This window comes from Lacerta agilis, chromosome 13 (assembly GCF_009819535.1).
Source record: "Lacerta agilis isolate rLacAgi1 chromosome 13, rLacAgi1.pri, whole genome shotgun sequence".
NCBI lineage: Eukaryota > Metazoa > Chordata > Lepidosauria > Squamata > Lacertidae > Lacerta > Lacerta agilis.
Genome location: NC_046324.1, coordinates 2,675,110 through 2,698,454, shown reverse-complemented (window position 1 = coordinate 2,698,454; position 23,345 = coordinate 2,675,110). Strand labels below are relative to the sequence as shown.

Below are 23,345 nucleotides of genomic sequence, written 5' to 3'. Positions count from 1 at the left end.
TGTCACCCCCCATTGATCCTCCCCCGCAAAAATGGTTTTACGTTATTTCATATTTTCTTACAAAGGAATAATAACAAATAATAATAATAATAATAATAATAATAATAATAATAATAATAATAATCTTTTATTTTTTTCCCGCCTTCCCCAGCTGAAGTCGGGCTCAGGGTGGCTAACATCAGATATCTAACATTGGTATAAAACCAAACAATTAAATTACCTCCTAAAAACATCTCAAAATCAAATTAAAGTCTAATTAGATGGCTTTCCACAGGGTTAGGGTTGGGAACAGTAAGTGATCCACTGAACTGAAAATTCAGCCTTCACGACATAGGAAAACAGCCAAGTAAACAGCTATTTGGGTGGAGGGGGGTCAGGATATTAACCGATATGCATGAAATTTCATATATAGCTATATAATCCCTAGTATAGTAAGATAAGACCTTTGGAGCAGGCATTAAAAAAATGTTTTTTTTTATGAACCTCCCTAGTAGGGCAGTAATTGTTCCTTGATAATTTGTCACCCCCTCCATTATGGAAACTGGGGTGGTTCGCCCCGTACGCCCCCCTTGCTACGCCCCTGCACAGAGGGGAGCAAGCTGCTGTGGTGAGGCACTGGAGCCGATGCAGTTTGTTCCTCCTTCAGCTGCCTGCGTGGGCAGGCGGCTTCTTTAAACTTTTCCACTGAGGGGTGTGTGACATTAGCGAAGCCCCCACTCCAGCGTGTACGAGCTGGAGGCAGGGGGCTTGATCAGCTGAGAAGCAGGCTTCCTTGAACCACCTGCTTCTTCCCGATCAAGGCCCCCCCCCCCCTGGCTCACGTGCGGCTGCCCATGCCCCTCAGCAGAGCAGTTTTAAAAAGCCGGCCACCTGTGTCTCATCTGCTTTTGCATTGGCGGGCGGGGGTGGGCGGGTTACCTCTTTTCCCCAGGAGGCAGAGGCAGCCTGCCTGCCCCCACTTGCCCACCCGTGCCAAGGCAGTGGCAGCTGAGGCAGCTGCTCCAATGGAGTGCTTGCCTGCCTGCTTCAGTCCCTTAGCCTGGACAGGCAGGCGCTGGAGGAGGAGGAGGCGGCTTTGCCCTGTGCCTTGCGGGGCTGGGCTCCTTCCGTGTGCCGGGCGCTGGAGGAGGCTGCGGATTTGCCCGCCTGGCCTTGACAGGAATAGGCAGAAGCTGCGCATGGTGATGCTAGTGGTCTCTTTGGCCGGCAACTGCCTTCTTCCTCCTTGCTTCCTTTCCGACATTGTTATATACTGCCATATCGCAAAGTGGTCTATTACGATGTTGGAAAACAGATATCAGCCAGCCCTGTTCTTAATACTGGAATTTTTATACTATAAGCTATTGAACTACACTATTGTTTTCTTTTGCATTGATTACCGGTAACAGTTGCTTAGATGACCAGTGTGCTGGAGAGATAGGATATACTTTTTTAAAGAAATAAATACATTAATACAGACTAAGTGGGAATATGATGCAAATTGTCAGATGGAAAGGAAGAGGGGTTGATTGTGCTCCTTATGCATGGTGTTCCCTTTTCTTTGTGTATAACAAGCAGAAAAGTGATTTTTAAATTCTGTTGTTAAGACTGCTTTTTGTCTTATTAAGCTATAAGTGGCAGAAAATAGAATGTTGTGGGGTTGAGTTCAGCTCAGTGTGTAGAGAGAACACACTGGTTGAAATAGAAAGGGTATTAGGATTTGCACTGAACATTGTTTTTCATACCAATAACATAGCCCCTAGTAGGAAATAAAAACAAAATTGTCTGAGCCTTCTTACTGTGCTGGAAAATATAACTCTGCTTCTATATTACTGGAGACTGCATAAAAAGTAAGTACTTCTCTTAAATGCTTCTCTTACAGGAAAGGACTTTGACATCTTCAGCTTCTGTGAGCAGCATGTGAAAGCAGGCCTGTTCTTGTGCAGATCTCAGATGGACAGCTGTAGTTATTCAGTGACTTTTCCTCCACAATCCTTTTCTGTAAGTGATGAACTCAATTATTATAACTTTACTCATTGTGTACCATTGCTAGTATATTAGTGTAACTGACATTTTAAATGCAAATAATAAAATCAAACAAAGGCTTGATCTAGACACATCAAAAAAGCGTTTCAGGAAAACGCGTTGTAAAGCTCAAAGTGTTGGTGAAAGACGGAACTCCACGGCGCCACCTGGTGTCACAGTGTTATAATGCAAATAAAACGCTTTTTCTTTATTAATGTACAGTGGTGCCTCACAAGGCGAAATTAATTCGTTCTGTGAGTGTTGTTGTATAGTGGAAATTTTGTCTTGCGAAGCACGGTTGGAGGAAGTGCGGTTTTATGAAAAAAAATCGCAAAACGTTTTCATTTTGCAAGTCATGGCTATAGGAAAATTCGTCTTGCGAGTCTCCCTTTTGTTAGCGAATGCCTTTCGTCTAGCGAGCTTTTCGTCTAGCAAGGCATTCGTCTTGCGAGGTACCACTGTAAAGGTAAATGTAAAGGGACCCCTGACCGTTAGGTCCACTCTCAGACGACTCTGGGGTTGCGGTGCTCATCTCGCTTTACTGGCCGAGGGAGCTGGTGTACAGCTTCCGGTTGATGTGGCCAGCATGACTAAAGTGCTTCTGGTGAACCAGAGCAGTGCACGGAAACACTGTTTACCTTCCCGCCAGAGTGGTACCTATTTATCTACTTGCACTTTGACGTGCTTTCCAACTGCTAGGTTGGCAGGAGCTGAGACCGAGCAACAGGAGCTCACCCCATTGCTGTGTAGCTGAGTCCAAAATTTACAGATTGCCAGTAGTATGCACAGAGCTATCTGGGAGCACTAACTGGTTGGCCATTAGCCAACCACTGAAAGGAACTAGCAGTAGTGATAACAGCAATTCATGCCTTTAGAGATAGGCTTCTGATACTTCATTCCTAACAACCTGTATCAGTCGGGGATATATGTAATGAAGATCACTTTCACCTGTGGTTTGCAAAGCTTCCATTGACATATGTATCAAATAAGCGTTCCTCTGTTTACTGCCTGCCTTCTGTAATTGTATTTATAGACAGGTTTTGAAAGTGATAGTTTAGCAGGAATCTACTACAGCCAACAGTTACCCACCTTGCACTTTCACAACCACCTCATTCTACAAAGGCCAGCTCTATCAAGGCCAATATGGAGAAACTGAACACTAATATCCAGGAAAGGCTTGATGCTGGTTCAGCAGTTGTTCACCAGAGATTCCCCTTTAAGGCAAAGCTATGAGCAGCGTATAATAAAATCAGGAATGAATTGTACTGTTAAGAGCATTGCAGGCTTATGTTCTCTGTTGGGTTCCTGTGAATTGTAGACTCTTCACTGAACTTGAAAATGTGGCAATTTAGAAGATGACATTTTGTTAATATTTTTCTCTCCCGCCCCCCTTCCTTTCTCTCTGGCTTGTAGTTGTATTGAGCTCCTAGAATTTACACTGTGCAGTTAACGCCATAATTTTCTGGGGTAGGACAGATTCTAGAGAATGGCCCTTAAATGTTCCTTTGTATACATTGATTTTCTTTTGATGACTAAGCATGTGGTGTTCACTTCTGGTTGTTGTTTTTTTGCCATTCCTGTAAGTGTGTGCTGTTTGATTGATTGTCCAAGACTGCTTTTCCCCTCATGTACTGAAGCAAATTACTATTGATGCAGTATTCCAGAAACTGCTGTGCTCCAGGAGACAATGTAATTCTACAAATGGCTCCACAGTTTGTCTTTAGGTTCAATTTGCTCAGGGACTGTTGTATTTTACTTTTTAAAACTACCTCCAGCTTCCTGCTCCTAAATCTGTACCTGTAATTCTGATCCTTTCTGCATATGCTTGGCTAAAGGGAAGAGAAGACCTTGACTCATCCATGCATGCCCAATGTCTCAGGTTCAGGCCTCAACATCTCCAGAGATGGCTGCTGCTAGTCAGAATAGACAATCCCGAGTTAGTTCAATTGTCCAACTTGGTATAAGGCAGCAGCTTATGTCCTTACGATGAATATAATTTCCCTTGCATATCATTTTAATGTTAAAACTCCATAAGATTAATCTGAAATAAAGGTAAAGGGACCCCTGACCATTAGGTCCAGTCATGTCCGACTCTGGGGTTGCGGCGCTCATCTCACGTTACTGGCCGAGGGAGCCGGCATACAGCTTCCGGGTCATGTGGCCAGCATGACAAAGCTGCTTCTGGCAAACCAGAGCAGCGCACAGAAACGCCGTTTACCTTCCCGCCGGAGCGGTCCCTATTTATCTACTTGCACTTTGACGTGCTTTTGAACTGCTAGGTTGGCAGGAGTTGGGACCGAGCAACGGGAGCTCACCCCATTGCGGGGATTCGAACCGCCGACCTTCTGATCGGCAAGCCCTAGTCTCTGTGGTTTAACCCACAGCGCCACCCGCATCCCAATCTGAAATAGTCTTACTATTATTGGCCAGAATGAAATTAAATGAACTGAAGAGATTGGCTGGTGTGATGCTGATCTGCCCTGTCAATGTATATCTCTTTAAAATTGGCTACAAGCCATCAGAAATTCATCTAGCCACCAAACACTGCCACTTCATACTTATCCACAATTACTTCAGGAGAACTTTTATCTTCAAGTCAGTGGCACTCCTACAGGCACTGGCATGACTCCACAGTATGCCAATGCCTTCATGGTTGACTTAGAACAATGATTTCTTGTCTCCTGTCCTCAAAACCTCTCCTGTATCTGAAATATGAGAACATATTTAACCTCTGAACTCATGAAGAGGAGACACTTGAACACCAGGACTGCAAGAATTTTAGCCACAATGCAAAGTGAGCTTGGACCACTCCACACAATATACTGCTTTCCAGACACTTGTGTGCAACTACAGAATGGACCTCCATATGAGCATCATCTTATATAGGAAACTGACTGACCACTGCACATACAGTACTTCCATGCTTCTACTCACCACCTGAAACACACTACAAAATTCATTCTCTACTCAACAATACAATCATGTATATTCAGACTCATCAGCTAGAGACTCATAACGTAAGCATTTACCTACCCAGTGAAGAGAAAAAAACAGGCAAATGGGGCCACACCCAAAAATCATCTACTACAGGACAGATCTGTAAGAGAACATAGCAGAATGCCACTGGAGGTTGCTCATAGTTCCCAGCTGAAGGACAATAAACATTTTGGATAGTGGTAGTAACTTTGCTCTGGAGCAAGATTAATGGCCTGCAAGCCGTGCTGTGTCTCTTGGGAGAGCTTTAATATTTTTGCATCAAGAGTAAGGTATGGGTTAATAAGCGTGTTCAAATTACACCCGGCACTAGGACTGGGTGATACAGTCGTACCTTGGTTCTTGAATGCCTTGGTACTCAGATGTTTTGGCTCCCAAACACCGCAAACCCGGAAGTGAGTGTTCGAGTTTGCAAATGTTTTTTGGAAGCTGAATGTTTGGCACGGCTTCCGCGGCTTCTGATTGAGTGAAGTAAGCTCCTGCAGCCAATCGGAAGCCGCACCTTGGTTTCTGAACCATTTTGGGAGTCGAACAGACTCCCGGAACGGATTAAGTTCAAGAACCAAGGTACCACTGTATCTGCTTTCCAACATTGTAATATACAGCCAGCTAAACTTCATAATAGGGTGGTATATTACAATGTTGGAAAGGAGGCGGGGAGGAAGAAGGCAGTTACTGGCTATGGAGATGATTAGTGTCACCATGTGCAGCTTCTGCCTCTTCCTGTTGATGCCGGGTGGGCGGTGCTGCTCTGGGCAAAGTGCATCAGCCAAGGCGCCACATGGCAGGGCACCGGAGAGCTGCTGGCCTCCTCAGAACTGCCATCTGCAGCTTGCCTTGCAGCTACCAGGAGTCGCTGTTCAGCCTGTGGGCGTGCCGCTAGCTGTCCCCCGCTCTGGAGATTCCTCAGGACAGTGCTGTTTGCAGTTGTCTTGGGCAGCCACATGGAAATGCGGTGCTTGGGGCTTCCCCCCTCTACTCACCTGAACATTTAGGGTTTGGGGGTGCAAGCTACCATTGCAGACTGCTGGGCCGGCATTGCGACATGGCAGGAATTCTCGAAACGTTGCCTGATTGGAAATTCTAAATTTGCTCTCGCCATTTTAAATTTAAACCAGTTTCAGGCAATGTATGTAACATCTCCCAGGCCTACCAGGTGCCAAGTGTGTTTTGCTACTGGCACGGGCTTGGACCCATGGCTACATGACTACATGGAGATTTCTGGGCGTTGGCAACCACAGTTTACAAACCTCTGCCTTACTCCATAGTTAATACCATTTCCATTTCCACTGTGTGTGTTTCTGTTTCTTGCATACTGGGGCAAGTGAATTGTTGTAAGAGCAAGCTACATTCAAGTAATGTAGTTGAGAGTGTAGAGTTTTAGCGTTGGAAGGGACCCTGAGGGTCATCTAGTCCAACCCCCTGGTGAATAGACATTCTGCTGTGGCAACCAGTCAATTTCAATCTGTTACCCCCGAGGATGTGGACAGGCTGCTTGGACGAGTGAAACCGACCACCTGTCTCCTTGCCCATCCTGGCTCATAAAAGTGAGCTGGAGAGGGCTGGGCGATGGACTCTGTGGGGTGGTTAATGCTTCCTTCTGTGAGGGAGCCTTCCCAGACCCACTTCTATTAAACTTCTGTTGCCCAGTCTCAAATCTTCCATTCTTGGGCAAAGGTGATTGAGTGGGTGGTTGCTGAACAAAGAAGAAGCTGAAGAAGTGTGCATGCACACAAAAGCTCATACCAAGAACAAACTTAGTTGGTCTCTAAGGTGCTACTGGAAGGAATTTTTTATTATTTTTTATTTTGTTTTGACTATGGCAGACCAACACAGCTACATACCTGTTCCTTATTGCTGTTGTAGTGAGTCTCCTCAAGGTAATGCAGAAATATCTGGCCTTCATATGAATTATGATAAATCTAAATCATTTTTGGAACATCAGACCTCAGGCCCAATTGTTTTTCAGCATGACCTTGGGGATAAAGCTCAGGACTCAGACTCTGAGAAATCTGGAGGAATCTGTCTTACCTTTTTCAATTTAATATTCCAGGCCCTTCCTATATTGTCCCCCCACAAAAAGATCAGTGGGTAGCATTCAATCCTCAACAAGTTTGTTTTACAAGCTCAAAAGGCCAGGGTTTCATCATTTATTCTGTACACAAAGTCCTGGTTGGAGGTTGGGGCCTTCCACATACAGGCAATCCCCTTTTTGTGTGTGTTCAAAGAACATGTGACCTGTGTATGTGCAGGCTGTTTTTGGATCTGGAAGAGGGCCTAATGGGGGCCTCATGGGGCGGGCTTATGTGTGCTCCACCAACATGCTTGATGACCCAGAAAGCAACCCCTGTACAAATCAGTGTTGCCCCTACGCAATTTTTATTTTGAAGCTTTCCAGATCTATCAGTTGGTTCCAATACTGGCTTCCACAGTGGATAACTGTGAAGGAACTGGAATTACCCTCCCCACACTTGCAGTAGAAGGGACCAGCAAAATAATCAGCATAGGCATGATGACTATATAGAACCTCCACTTTCAGAAACTGTAAGCCACAGAATACTACTTGCTGGGGAGAAGGAAAGGATCTTTGCCTCCAATCTCTGTGTTTTTAGGCTACTGGACACTGTGGGAAGCAGGATGCTGGTCTAGATAAATCTCTGCTCTTAATCCATCAAGGGTCTTCTTGTTTCTGAAGGAGAGAGTAATTCAAGGCCAGAGAAGGGTGTAAATAGGTACCATGTTGCATGGTGGAATGAAAAGTGGTTCCCAGTTCTGAAAAGGTTGCAGACTCCTGCTCTAGACAACTGAGACAATTGCTTATAAAGTGGATAGTCCCAGCAAATCAAGCTCTCTAACCCAGTTTTTATCTTCAGCACCCAGGAGGCTTTTTCTTGATAACACACATTGCAGCTGGCATCCTTTCCTTTGTCTGTTTATATAATGCCACTTTTCTTCGTTTTCTTGGCATATTAACTGGGATTTTTTTCTCCATTCACTAATGAAACCACATCTGAGGCTACCCATTGCCTTCCAGTTTGGTCTTATACTTAAATCTCATGACTGTTTACTTGATTGCACAAGGTTGCAAGTCTGGAAAAGTATTTAGAGGGCAGCAACATCAAATTGTAGAAATCAGTGACACATTTTAGATATGCATAAGACTGAAAAATTAAATGTCATTACTATGGTATTTGGGTGATCAGCTTGCTTTTTTATCCCTTGTAAAAATGCATTTACAGCACTTTGTTTTCAACATCAAATAACCATTATACTGGCCATTTGTGTCCAAATGTATATCTGATTTAAATTTTAAGAAATCTTCATTGTGTTATAATTTTTTAGAAGAGGAAATGAGAGAGATAGTGGCTTGCAGAGCAAAAGGAAGGAGCAGAAAGATACGGAATGTTATTAGCAAAAATGTTTTGTATTGAAAAAATTGGCAATAATAGTTTGTTTCTTTAAGACTATATATGCTGTCATGTCAATTCATACAAATCTCATGGAACTAATTGTTTTTTTGTATACAGTCAAAAACTGCTTTTTCCATTTAAAATTATTTGTTAAGTTACATGGTGAACAGAGGGGATTGTGTGTGTGTGTGTGTGTATGGATGGATGGACATGGGTGGCGCTGTGGTCTAAACCACAGAGCCTAGGGCTTGCTGATCAGAAGGTCGGCGGTTCGAATCCCTCGCATTGCTCGTTCCCTGCTCCTGCCAACCTAGCAGTTTGAAAGCATGTCAAAGTGCAAGTAGATAAATAGGTACCGCTCCGGCGGGAAGGTAAACAGTGTTTCCATGTGCTGCTCTGGTTCGCCAGAAGCGGCTTAGTCACGCTGACCACATGACCCGGAAAAAGTTTCTCAAGAAGAGATTACCAGAGGCAGGGCTGTATCTTTGAAAAGCTGTCATATGCCATACAAATCTTGGTAGTGATTGTAGAAAATGTCACATTAACACTTGTAACTCTGCTAACGTCTTCCTTCACTATCTAGTTTGATGTTCATTTAACAAAAACTTACTTTTAGAAAAGATCTGTTCATTTCTGGTAAGATTTTTTTCTTTTAAAAAGGGAGTGAAGCTGAATTGAACTATGACTCTGATATGTGATAAATTTCCTTAGGAAAAGGTTTTATGACCTCAGCAGTATCTCAGTGAGTCGAGCGTTCAGTACTGATGAAATGGGTTTGGTTTCTTATTCTGGAATAGTGCCAAGATGTCACCTACAATAATAGTGGGCACAGTGGAGAACAAAGGAACTAGGGATACAAGCTTGTAGCCAGAGTGCCACGTTCAGTGACAGCGAAACATTTTTTTCAGATGAGTGCTCTCCACCATCCATCATCCCCAGCTCCCAGTATTCAACAGATTGAAAACCACAAGCAATTTCAGGCCCTGAACTCAATATCCTGTTTTTTATATATGCCAAGATAAATAAAATAACTACATTAGGAAACCGAAATATTGACCTCATGTGTATTAGTAACCGCAGCAGTGCATTTTCTTCCCCAATACTATCTTTTATTTTAGTTGTCCTCACCGTCCCCTGCCCCCTGGGTTATAAGTGTTAGACTTGTGCAGACAGAGAGAAAAAATCTGTTTATCTTTTGGTTGGAAATTAAGTGTACCAAAGCCAGCAAAAAATATTACCAAGATAATGGCACATCCATTGCCCATGGTAACATGAAGCTTATGAATGATGAATAATTACTTGTCAATTGAACTGGTTCTTGAAATCTAGATGCGAAATAAGCTTAACCAGCTCCATATCACTACTACATCTAGTTGCTGCAATAGTTCTGATGCTGAACTGCAGTCTGTCTTGGTGTCTACCTTCAATAGTCCTGCTTTGCCAATTATATTGTACAGTATGCTAAGGATATATAGGAAAAATAACACCTCTTACCAATTTCATTTGATACTGTCTGTGTCAGTCTACTAGTTGGTTTTCCACTATTACATCTGTAAAAAATTACTTTGTTGAATTTATCTTAATGTTACCAGTGTTTTCAGCTGTACACAGTTATTTTCCATATACTCAATAAACATTTTCCAATCTTCTTTAAATGTATGTTCTTCTTGCTCTCTTATTTTAAATGTTAAATCTACAAGTTGTGCATATTCTGTCAACTTAAGTTGCCAATCTTTTTTAGTTGGGACCTCGCTCACTTTCCATTTTGGGGCTAACAAAACATGGGCCACAGTTGTTGTTGCATACAAAAATAACCTTTTCTGACACTTGGGATTTCAGTCTGAGTTAACCCCAGTAGAATTTTTTGGGGGAAAGTAATTTAAAAAGAATCAGTTCATTATAAATCATTTCCCAACACTCTCTTACATGTCCACCACATGTGAAAGAATGTTCCCTCCACCTCTTTACACTTCCAGCACTTACCTGATTCTGTCTTGTAAATCTTAGCAAGCCTACTCAGAGTTAGATACCATTTATGAATCATTTTCAGCTACTGATAGTTCTCTTTCAAAGAATAACATGCTGTAAATTTCAAGTCATTTTTCCAAAGTTTCTCCCAGAGGTTAAAATCTATGTTGTGTCCTATTCTATAGCCCAGTGCATCATTGAGGCTTTAAGTAGCTCGTGTTTTGTTTCCCATTCTAATAACAGGTTATATATTTTAGACAAAAGTTTATCTTTGTTCTTTTTTTAATTATGAACTTTGGTCTGAAAAACCATTCTTTCTATCTAATTTCAACATATAATGTTACTGATGATACCTGATATCATCAGATCCTTGCCATTTTTAAAAAGGTAAGGATACCCCTGACCGTTAGGTCCAGTCGCAGACGACTCTGGGGTTGCAGTGCTCATCTTGCTTTATTGGCCAAGGGAGCTGGCGTTTGTCTGCAGACAGTTTTTCCGGGTCATGTGGCCAGCATGACTAAGCCGCTTCTGGCGAACCAGAGCAGCGCACGGAAACGCCGTTTACCTTCCTGCCGGAGCAATACCTATTTATCTACTTGCACATGTGTTCCCAAATCTATTTATAATATTTCATCTACCCTGTCAGCAATTCTTACCTGGCCTTTTTTTAAAAAAAAAAAAAAATACTCAATCGCACGAAGAAAGCCATGGGATGAGAGTAGTAGGAATACTAATTTGTACTCCTATACATTGTGTATGGACTTTTTTTCTGGGGGTGTCTGGCTTTTTTAAAAAGCAGATTAGGCTTCCGTTGGCACTACTGAATAAGGACTAAAATACTCTCCATATCTCCTGGCACGTTCCCTTAGGTGTCCTGAGGATTTTATTTGTGATTTAGAATAACATTTATTTTCCTTCCAATTTAGACTGAGACACTTCTCATTGCACTCCAACATTTGACATAACCTGTAATGTGTAAAGAATTTGTTTTTCTTCAGCCAAAGCTCTCCTGTCGCGATTGCTTCTCTCTCTCTCTCTCTCTCTCTCTCTCTCTCTCTCTCTGTCTGTACATGCATGTCAACATGTATTCTCTCCCCCAAGGCTTATTTTTTAAAAATATATTTATTGAATTTTATAAAACAAAACAAACACAGACCAAACAACACTAAACAAAACACCTAAACAAAAAAACTCATTTCTTAACATAATTATTTCTCACATTGCAATTAGACTTCCTCCTGTCCCCTCTTCCTGCGTTCCTTGTCTGAACATCTTTAGTAATTTCTAAACATCTTGCAATATAATATTTACTATAAAAATTATCTACCTAATAAAACTGAGCTAATTTTCTTAACTCAAATTCATCTATCTTAAACATTTAATCCTACTCGAAATCTACAGCTTTGCTATCCTTCCTAGTTATATCTACTTACAATCAAACAATATTTTTTTAAGTACAATTTAAATTTCTTCCAATCTTCTTCCACCGCATCTTCCCTCAGGTCACGGAGTTTCCCGGTCATTTCCGCGAGCTCCATATAGTCCATCATTTTCATCTGCCATTCATCAATCGTTGGTAATTCTTCTGTCTTCCAGTTTTTAGCTATCAAAATTCTACCTGCTGTTGTGGCATACATAAATAAAGTTCTATCACATTTAGGAATTTCCTGGCCAAGGATGCCCAGTAAAAAGGCTTCGGGTTTCTTTTTAAATGTGTTTTTCAACACCTTCCTCATTTCATTATAAATCTTTTCCCATAAGTCTTTTACCTTTGGGCACGTCCACCACATATGAAAGAAAGTTCCTTCTGCTTCTTTACATTTCCAGCACTTATTATTTTGACTGTGGTAAATTTTTGCCAATTTCGCTGGGGTCAAATGCCACCTATACATCATCTTCATAATATTCTCTCTAAGCAAATTACATGCTGAAAATTTTATACCTGTTTTCCACAATCTTTCCCAATCTTCTAACATTATGTTGTGCCCCATATCATTTGCCCAATCTATCATTGTTGATTTAATCATTTCATCTTTAGTATGCCACTCAAGCAATAAATTGTACATTCTGGAAAGATTTTTAGTCTTTGGCGGCTTATTTTTTAAATCAATAGCAATTTTGTTCTATTTCTGGCTATCAGGCATTCCTGTTTTACACTATCTATTGGTCAGCTGCTTGGTAATGAATGAATGAATGAGGTCACAGAATGAAGGCCATGTCATCAGGGAGCTGAAAGGGACTCAGAAGGCTGCCTCGTCCATCCTTGCTGCAAGACCTTCTCCTTAACATCTTGCCTCTTCAGACTGTGTCACATGCAGATCTTTAATTCTCCTTGACCTAATATCACATTTTGCCTTCTCCCTGCTTTCTCCTGTAGAACTGCAGCATATACAGAGTCGTGCGTTAGGATATGACATTTATTACTATTATTTATTTATTAAATTTTTATACCAACCTTAATTGGAAGATTACAGTGTGGTTCACAACATCAAAATACCAAACCAGCCAACCAATCCAGTAGCCCTCTCTCCCATAAACACATTTGAAAGACCATAGAATGTTTAATCAGCCAAACACCTGGTTATTGAGAAGCATTTTCACCTGGCGCCTACAGTTATGTAATGAGGGGCCAGGCAAGCCTCCTTGGGGGGAGCATTCCACAAATGGGGAGCCACCACAGAAAAGCCCTGTCTCATCTTGCCACCCTCTGGACCTCTTGTGGAAGCACATGAACAAGAGGCTCAGATGATGATTACAGGATCTAGGTCAGTTCGTATGGGGAGAGGCAGTCCTTGAGCTTTCCTTCAGATCTGGATGTCTATTAACCTGCGTCCAGGCAGTGCTATCTGCACTTGCATGTCTTTTGTGCTGTTCTGTTGAACTTTAGGCCTATGTGTAAACAAGCATTAGCAGAAATTGCATTAGTGTTTTCCACTAGGGTAAAATGTGACTGCAGTGCCCCCATCCATGGTATTGTCTCATTTTTGATCATGACAGATCATCTGTGAAAGACAAAGCTCTTTTTCTTCGGCTAGTTTGTGAACTAAGTTTCATAATAAGATCATTTTAGTTGGGATACATCTGTATACTGGAAAGCAATTTAAAATTGTAGAGCTACTTTCTGACAATTGTGGTGTTTAAAGCAAGGATGCAATATTTAATATCGATAATTAACCCGGTCTGCCTTGGCAAAGTTGTTTTCAATGTGGTCATTGAGTAAGATATGTGACTTCATTGGCATATCTTTAACTGATGACTAGGATAGGTTAAGGCTATCAATAAATAAATAAGAAGGGAAGTGTTAGATTGCAGTGAGCGTTACTTCAGTTTGTGACTGATGTGACATTTGAACCAGGAGCTTCCCAACTCACTTTTAGCCATTACCCTGTACCACCTCTAATGGATTAAATCAATGCAATTAATCAACTTGAGATTTAGCCACAGGTATGATAAAAACTTTTCTGGAATCTAGGATTCATACATTCTTAGCTGTTGTATCCATACTTGCTCTAAAAAAAATACTTCGAAATTACACTGGATTCAAATTTGTGCAACATTTATCCACAATATATATATTTCATACCAGGATCAAGTCTAGAATTTGTGAAGTACAGGTAATAGAAAATAATAATAATAACAATAATAACAACAACAACAACAACAATAATAATAATATAAATAAATAAATAAATAATAAAATTTTATTTATACCCCGCCCTTCCCCGCCAAACCAGGCTCAGGGCAGCTAACGCCAATAAAATCACAACAAAAACATAAAACAATTCATTAATATACAGATTAAAATACAATTTAAAATTTAATTTAGACTGCAGCCTCATTTTTAAGTAGCCCACCAATCACACCAAAAGAATGAAACATCAGGGTTAAACCAATCACACCAAAAGAATGAAACATCAGGGTTAAACCCAAAGGCCAGGTGGAACAGCTCCGTCTTGCAGGCCCTGCGGAAAGATGCCAAATTCCGCAGGGCCCTGGTCTCTTGTGCCAGACTGTTCCACCAAGTCGGGGCCAGTACTGAGAAGGCCCTGGCCCTAGTTGAAGCCAATCTAGCAACCTTGTGGCTCGGGACCTCCAAAAAATTATTATTTGAGGACCTTAAGGTTCTCCCCGGGACATACCAGGAGAGGCGGTCCCTTAGGTATGAGGGTCCTAAGCTGCATAGGGCTTTAAAGGTCAAAACCAGCACCTTAAACCTGACCCTGTACTCCACCGGGAGCCAGTGCAGCTGGTAGAGCACTGGATGAATGTGGTCCCACAGCAAAGACCCCGTGAGGAGCCTCGCTGCGGCATTCTGCACTCGCTGGAGTTTCTGGGTCAGCTTCAGGGGGCAGCCCCGTGTGGAGCGAGTTACAATAATCAAATGTGTGTGTGTGATCAGAATCCTTTACTATCACTGCCCATGCTCACAGGTATAGGAGCCTGCCTCTTGGGGCTTTCTTTTTCATTTTCTCTCCTCCTCTCTTTGTTGGAGAAATCAAGTTTTGAGTGTTTTAAAACTGAAGGTCTAATCCTATTGCTGTTTTTAATTAGCTTTGCAAACTGAACGTAATAATCAAATTAGCATTGGACAGAGATAGCTGTCATGTGGGAGCAATACCAGTGAAGGATTTTCAGACATTATTTTGATGTACATGTTATTGTGTGGATATTTTTCTGCTCTATTTAATAGGGAATAAATGCTTTTTAGCTGTTGAGTGTGGTCTGAATACAGAGAGCATTCAAAGCTCTCTGCATTTTTGCCCTGACATTATCTTATCATTACTTTTAACACCTGCTGCACTGTCATCACACAACACAAGCTGATTTGTTAGCTCCCTTATTTCTGGTTATGGAGATGATACAGGAAAATAATTATAGATCTTTTCCTGAGCCCAATCCATACAAGTCAATGCAGGCCATAAATGTACACCACTAAAATTACACCTGTCACATCCTAATAGATTTTAGTAGCCAGCTGGACTACAGTCTTGAGCCAGAAAAACTGGAACAGCTAGGAAAATGTTTCCTAGCCATTTGGTTCCGGGCAAATACCACATGAATGCACATGAAATCACCTGTCCTTGATGCAAGATCCCACAGCAAGCATTTGAGTCATTCGCCTCTTGGTTTTTTATGCTTTCTTGTCTATCTATTTACTCTTCTAGACAGTTGTCTCATTTATTTATTGTTTGTATGCTGCAGCTGCAAAGCAAGAATCAAGCATCTATTACTTACTGCACTGGACAGCTAAAGGAGCAAAGGCATGGCAGAGGATTGGTTATTCCTATATGCAGCTGAATCCCAGATGCTGCTTGTCATTAATACTGTACATTCATTAAGCTGAATATGGTAGTGTGATGAATTTCATACTAACAGGCATTCTGTTTCCTTACAGATTTCTCAGGGGACACAACCTCTTCACACACTCTACTGTGATAAAAATGAACTGTTGTCTTCGTTGAAAAGAAGTGGTATAAGGTCCATCTAACACATGCCACTCAAAACTGTTACTTAAAGTCTACTGAAAGTAAGTCAAATGGACCACTTAATGATAGCTTTAATAATCTCTCTAGCTATTTTGGGGTGAAGAGCAGACAGCCTTAACAAGTGCACTAATTTTAGCAGGCTAAGACAGCTGCTGTTTATTCTTAAATAAAACATATTGAAAAAAATAGATCCTAGAGAAGGAAATGAACATTTGCCCCTTGTGACAAGCATTGTCCCAAACCATGTGACTGTCAACCAGTGGTGGTGTCTCTGTGTTAACTGTATTATTTTAGTTTTTATCCCCTGCTTTTCTTTCTGGGATTCTAATATGCATTAGACTGATTATTTATTTCTGTATCACCCAGTGTCATCTTAATGATCTAACACAACTTGCAACAGTTTGGGAATCCTCAAAAACTAAACAAAAATGATGTATACTCTTTTTTAGTTTTGTCTCTCTAAGTTATGTCATTTCTCACAGAATGAAAATGTTCACACATATGCACTATATCCCACAGAGTAAAATATAGCAGAGAAAAAGAGGTGCATTAAGAAATGCTTCTTTGGAGGGAGAATTTTGGTGGCAAACTTTATTTGATGTTCATTACAACCAATTCATATTATATTATATTCTTTCCAGACACAAGAGTTACACCCACAGCATAGATTTAAAGCACACCTATAGCACTTTAACAGTCATAACTTCCCCAAAGAATCCTGAGAACTGTAGTTTATCCACCACAGAGCTATAATTCCCAGCACCATTAATAAATTAGTTCCCAGGATTCTTTGGGGGAGCCTTGTGCTTTAAATGGATGTAGTCATCTCCTATGAGTATGAATTTGAACGGTTTATATGTGCAAGCTCAGACTATCAGTGGGTTACACAAACATTGGGGCTTGTTGCACTGGAGTTTCTCAGGGAAGGAGGTAGGATTGTGTTTGGAATGGGTGGGATGTTGGTACTTCTTCATTTGGACAGAGAGATCAAGAAAGTGAAGAAAATTAAGCTCACGGGGTGTGTCATATAAATCAATAGTCAAATGCATATATTTTAAGTTTCAGAATAGTAGTTTGATGCATTGTAAAGCAAAATAGCAGGTTATTGCCTTTAGTTGATGCTTTGAATCTCAGATGAATTATCCCTCTGAAACAAATGAACTCTACTGATAATGAAGCACAATAAAATAAGCAAAAGGTTAAAATAAATTAAAAAATCTTCTATTTAAAAACAAAGAAGTGATCAGCATGTAATCTGAAGAGCAATTTGCTCTCATCAGGGAAGGTAACTAATTTTGGAATATGGCTTTTTAAAGCAACTCTCCAGCCATTTATAGTGTGCCTGTTTTTGAAAATGGATTAAATACCTCTTCAGATGAATAATTTGAAGAGAAAATGATTGACTTGAGAGCTAGGAAGATTTTTTTTTAGCTCCTAGACATTTAAAAGGGCAAAACGCTGTTCATTGATACTGATTTTAATGTATATTAGGATGAAACAGCATGAAGGTTGTAACTCTACATTGCTCCTATTCAGGGCTCATTACTCCACCAGCTCTTAGCTAAGCACTCTTGCAGAGTTCTCAAACTTATTTGCCCTACTGCCCTGTTCTCAGAAAAAAATTACTCAGCCCTGCCCCGGAAATCGACCTTCTTTAAGCGAACAAAGAAAAAGAAGCAATGACAAATTTGTGTTCCTTTATGTATCTAAAACCCATGGGGTGGACTGGAGTGAAGCCTGCTGGCTCAGTCCAATTTGCCCCAGGGTTGGTGCCGGTGCTGCAGCCCGCCTACCATTGGATAAATAGGCAGGCAAGCTGCGACCCACTTCCTGGGGCTGGGTGAAGCCAAAAAGGGTTCACGGGAAAACCCCTCGCCTCCAGCATGACCGCTGGATCCAGAGGAGGCATTGTTGCTGTCCCACAACGGTGCCCGACCTGGCAGTAGGCATCATTACAGAACAGGTGAAGCATGTACAAACAGGGTTTTTTTTTTATTCTCTTCTCTTCTTTATGCTTCCACCGCCCCCTTATTTTTATTCAATGCCCCCAAATTGCAACCAAGGCTTCTACAGTACTGTCCCCTGGATTATTCCAGCACCCCCTAGAGGACAGAATCACTCACTTTGGAAAACACTACACTGTAGTGTTAATGGCAGTGCTACAGATAGCAATGTAGCTCTCCAGTTTGGGACTTGCTAGTTTAGCATATCCTGCAATCCATGTAATTTTTGAAGGGTTCAGGGCTGATTTCTAATCCGAAACCCAGATGATTTTTGTGCCTTAGAGTACAAGGTTTAATACCCCATAACAAAATCTACTCCTCCCCTCCTGCCAAATATTGAATGAATTCTGAAGTGCTCAGGTTTGGGCCTGGTTGCCTTGGACTTTCCTTTAGCAGTGTTGGTTTGAGGCATTAAACCTTATAGGAGAGTTGGGCCTGGCTACCAGCCTTGAGCCTAAGCTCTTTGCTGCTTAGGCATTTTGGAATGCAAAGGTGGCCTAGAAATAATGAATAAATAATAAAACGAATAAACATTGAGTGGGGAAGTAGAGGCTTGGGGAGAGTAAGAAACGGAAAATTGTGTCTTTCCCCCCTCCTCCTCAAAAACGGGACCACCTGGCTGCTCCTGCTCCTCCTATGTCTGCTAATACTTGCTGTGGTTTGTGAAACTTAATGTTTTGTGTACAGGTGAATGTTACTGATATAAAATGAGTGCTAACTCCCCCCGCCCCCGTCTAAGGCTCTCTTCACATATTACATATTTGTTGGAGGTCCCGAGCCACAAGGATGCTAGGTTGGCTTCAGCTAGGCCCAGGGCCTTCTCAGTACTGCCCCCACTTGGTGGAACGGCCTGTCACAAGAGACCAGGGCCCTGCGGGATTTGGCATCTTTCCGCAGGGCCTGCAAGACGGAGCTGTTCCACCTGGCCTTTGGGTTGGTTTCAGTTTAACCCTGATGTTTCGTTCTTTTGGTGTGATTGGTGGGCTACTTAAAAATGAGGCTGCAGTTTAGATTTTAAATTGTATTTTAATCTGTATTTTAATGAATTGTTTTATGTTTTTGTTGTGATTTTATTGGTGGTAGCCGCCCTGAGCCCGGTTTGGCGGGGAAGGGCGGGGTATAAATAATAATAATAATAATAATAATAATAATAATAATAATAATAATAATAATAATACGTACTATAGATATACACTTGAAATTAAGTGTGCACCTGAAAATGTAAAGTGAATATGACAGACCAGAAATTTGACAATTCTTTCCAGTAGCACCTTAGAGACCAACTGAGTTTGTTCTTGGTATGAGCTTTCGTGTGCATGCACACTTCTTCAGATACACTGAAACAGAAGTCCCTGAAGAAGTGTGCATGCACACGAAAGCTCATACCAAGAGCAAACTTAGTTGGTCTCTAAGGTGCTAGTGGAAGGAATTTTTTCATTTTTCATTTTGTTTTGAGTAAAGTAAGAGCCTTTGATGACATTGTACATCAAAATAATAATAATAATTAGGAATTAATGATAAAGTGGTAGAGTCACTGGATAGGGTAGGAGGTGATCTGTTCATCCATCAAAAACAGACTGAATGCAGAGTTTCTCATTTAACTTATTTTTCAGTGTTTCTTTCTTAGCTTAAATTCTTCCTCTTATCACATTTGCTACCAAACTGACACAACTCCTTAGTGTGCTACCACAATAGCATTTGTAATGCATAGTGCCTTCTTGAAAACTAATTTTAAGTTCTGTTCCTCCGCATTCCCACTCCTGCGTAGCACTCTAGAAACCTCATTTGGTATACCCACTCAATTCCAAAACAGATGCCTTATGCCACTTCACCCCATTGTTGAAATGCACCACTGGTGAAGTGACCCTTTGGTCAGTTCCTACAAATAGCCTTTTCTGCTATATATGGTCCCACACTTCAGAAACATTATCTTTAGCTTGAGCAAACTCGATTTGCACCAGTCAAGGATTTGACAAGTGACAATCTACTGAAGGTGCCCCTTTCTCACACATGCATATTCCCTCTCTCTCTGAAGTAGAATCAGCTTCTACAAAGTGCTGCAGTCCCCTCACTGTATGTATGAATTAAGTAACCATATGGGCAAGGATAATTGCATGTATCATTCGCAGCTGCCCATGGGAGGAAAGGATGAGTGGGAAGGTTCCTTGTGACTGGCTCTGCCCACAAAGATGCTTAGTTCACAGACATTATTATTGTTTATTATTGATTAAATTTGGTGATTTGATTAAATTTATTATTGATTAATTTGATTAAATTTGTGTGTGGCACTGTGGGTTAAACCACAGAGTCTAGGGCTTGCTGATCAGAAGGTCGGTGGTTCGAATCCCTGCAACGGGGTGAACTCCCATTGCTCGGTCCCTGCTCCTGCCAACCTAGCAGTTCGAAAGCACATCAAAGTGCAAGTAGATAAATAGGTACCGCTCCGGTGGGAAGGTAAACAGCATTTCTGTGCACTGCTCTGCTTCACCAGAAGCGGCTTTGTCATGCTGGCCACATGACCCGGAAACTGTACGCCGGCTCCCTCGGCCAGTAACGCGAGATGAGCACCGCAACCCCAGAGTCAGACACAACTGGACGTAATGGTCAGGGGTCCCTTTACCTTTACCTTTATGCCTGCAGGTCTCAGGGCGGTTCATACTTAGGGAAGCAGCTTCCACATTGTTGCTTGTGGCATGTGAGAATGGCCACTGAATAGAGTGCAGTGAGAGTGAACTGGAGTTAGAAGAAAAGATGTAATGTGAATGAAATGACATGGGTGTGTAGCAGGGGTTTTTATTTTAACTAATATGCAATGCCTTCTCTCTTTCATCATGCACTTTCTTGCAGGCTGGATAAAATTGATTTTTATTGTTTTAAAAATGATTTCCCCCCCATTCTTAAATAATAGCTAGATAATTAAGTAATCTTGAGATAAGCATGTTAAAACCAATTTGATCATTTCTTAAATATGAATATTTAACTTGTACTTTCCAAATGCAGGTATTTCATATTTACTTTGAAAATAAAATGCTGTACTTCATCTAGCAATTGTCTTGCCTTGCTTTAACCTGTCAGTCATGGGCATTTTATTTTGTGTGATTCTTAGATTTTGTGGCTGGAGGAAAGCAGAAAGGAGGGACACTTGAAAGAAAAACAGAAGACAATTGTCCAGTAAGCAGGTATTAAAGCTGCAATCCTATACCCACATGCCTGGAATCACTCAGTGGTGTTAACCTAACAAACCAGCATGCTTGCTTGTCTGCTATAATGGACCCTATAAGAAAGAACCAATGTGGGAATGGTAGAAAGTGAAAACTTGCCAAACATACAGTATGACAAAGAGATGCAAACTTGGTTGTAAGAATTTAACATTCTAATCAGGGAGTTGGAGCCACCATGTATGAAGCCTACAGTGCCTTTCCTTCTCATTTCCCCACAAACAGATTTCTTCCTTCCCCCCTTTTTGCTCTGATCCTAATTGTTGCATGGGGGAGGGAGAGAAAATGAATAAGAGGGAATATGGAAAAGTTATGCCACCCCTGGTGTAATTAAATATTGAATGGCATTCAACCAAGTTTTACTCTTAGTAGACCTATTTAAATTATGAGCATGACTAAGGTCAAAAGGGGAATCCCCATTTGTATGGGCCATTCACCTCACAAAGCCTTTCTGCACTAGGCTTGCCATCCTAAATGATTGAATTGAGGGTTTCACTGACAGGAAATCATTCTAAATACATAATGGTGTCCTAGGATTTAGTTTAGGAGATAGATTGCCCTGAGTTCTTTCAAAATCATGTCTCATAAATTTGAGATTGGGTAAGAGATTGGAGAACTATTGGGTCAAGAATTTAATCCTATTTTGCCCTTTCTCCAAAACTGTTACTGCTTGTTTAAGTGGCACATGCGGTTTCCCAAATCCTCCAACTGAAATGGCATCTCTAGTGTCTCAGCGTCATTGCCTCCACATCCAGGTCAGCAGCAGCAGTGCAGCTGTCAAGAGGGCAGAACCACATTCACCACGACTGCTGCACACATATGGCAGGAGCCTCCTAATTTGCTCTCAGACTTCTATAAACAGTTCTCAGTCAAGCCATATAATTGGGGGAAAGTAAAATAATTGAGATTTTTTTTATTTTCTTTAAAAAAATTATGCCACCTCCATTTGATCTGAAACTATATAAGAAAATCTGGAACAAGGTGGAGCAGATAAATGTGAAGGAAGGAACTATGTTGGGATGGATAGACAAGGCAACCTCTGGAAGCATTGGCCGCACAAAATGAAGTCAAGTTGTTAACCTGTATTATTATTATTATTATTATTATTATTATTATTATTATTATTGAATTTATATGCCACCTGGAGGTCTCAGGGCTCAAGACTTGCCACAGCTCTCCAAACTTCAAAATAAGATTATAGATCCCATTCAAATGAATGGGATGATTCCTGCTCTGTATCCTAACTAAGACATTTATATTTTTATTTCTCTCTTTCAGGTTTGAGATGGTACTATGGCTGCGTTTTATGTAGCAGAATGAGGAGCTCTGAGACTAAGCTGCCACTGCTGTCTGATGATGCCACCACCGTATTGAAAACCAGAAAAAGTCATTGAGCATTTTTTTCCTGTAAAAAGTCTTCACCTGCAGATGGAAGGACAGTAGAAAGGTGATCTAACTGGCCTTAGTCCAGTGGTGGAGCACATACTTTCTTTCACTTTAGCTTATATGCTGCATTTGATAACGTTCATTGAGCTTGAACTGGTGCTTTTAAAAGTGCAAGCTACTCCGTATTTTATTTTATTTTAGTTGCAATTTATACTCTAGGTTTTTGGGGGAGGGGTGGGGGTGGGGGGTGGACCAAACTGGTTTTTAACTGGTTTTAAGCTGAACTGAAAGCTGAAACTTACACCAGTCTGATTCTACAGTGACTTAAATCTAAAAACAGCTTTTTTTATTATTCCAAACTGACTCTCCCACTAGCCAGGCCTGTACATTGTGGAACTACATTAGCAGAGATTGACTATTCTTTTGTATTTACCCCTTTTCCAAAATTGGGATTTAATCTGTGTTCCTGGTTTAGGATCCTAGCTCAGGATCCCTCTGTTTTGCTAGAGCTGAAAGCTAGGTTTCTGCATGCTTGTCACCGCTAGGATTATAGCTAAACTTATAGCTTCTTTACTTTGATGAATAAGTAACTAAATGTGTGGTACTTGTTTAACTTGGCTAGTACCTTGACCCTCTGTTACTGAACCTGAGATGCTTCATCAGCTAAGGCTCTTCTCTTGCTAAATTGCAGACTCCCATCACTGTTAACTTGGCCAATTACATATCGGGAGATCCTGATCTATTGCATTTCTTCAATACACTTCAAGGCAACATATGTGGATTTCTAGGCGGTGTCCAGTCCAGGCACTAGCAGACCTGCTTAGTTCCAGCAGGTCCACACTGTCACATGCCTTTGAGTTTAAGACATTCTGCATG

General features: G+C 41.2%; 1 protein-coding gene across 2 annotated transcripts in view; it reads left to right on the top strand.

The window, feature by feature from the left end:
* The first annotated feature begins 1,846 nt into the window (after nucleotides 1-1,846).
* Nucleotides 1,847-23,345, top strand: part of OTUD7A (OTU deubiquitinase 7A) — an 81,125-nt gene continuing 59,626 nt past the window's right edge. Inside the window, exons 1-4 of one of the 2 annotated variants that reach the window (XM_033167193.1) lie at nucleotides 1,847-1,980; nucleotides 15,772-15,903; nucleotides 20,972-21,044; nucleotides 22,362-22,530. The gene's annotated coding sequence lies outside the window, so the exon portion shown is untranslated. The remainder of the gene's footprint in view (nucleotides 1,981-15,771; nucleotides 15,904-20,971; nucleotides 21,045-22,361; nucleotides 22,531-23,345) is intronic. The other variant, XM_033167194.1, reaches the window with a different exon arrangement.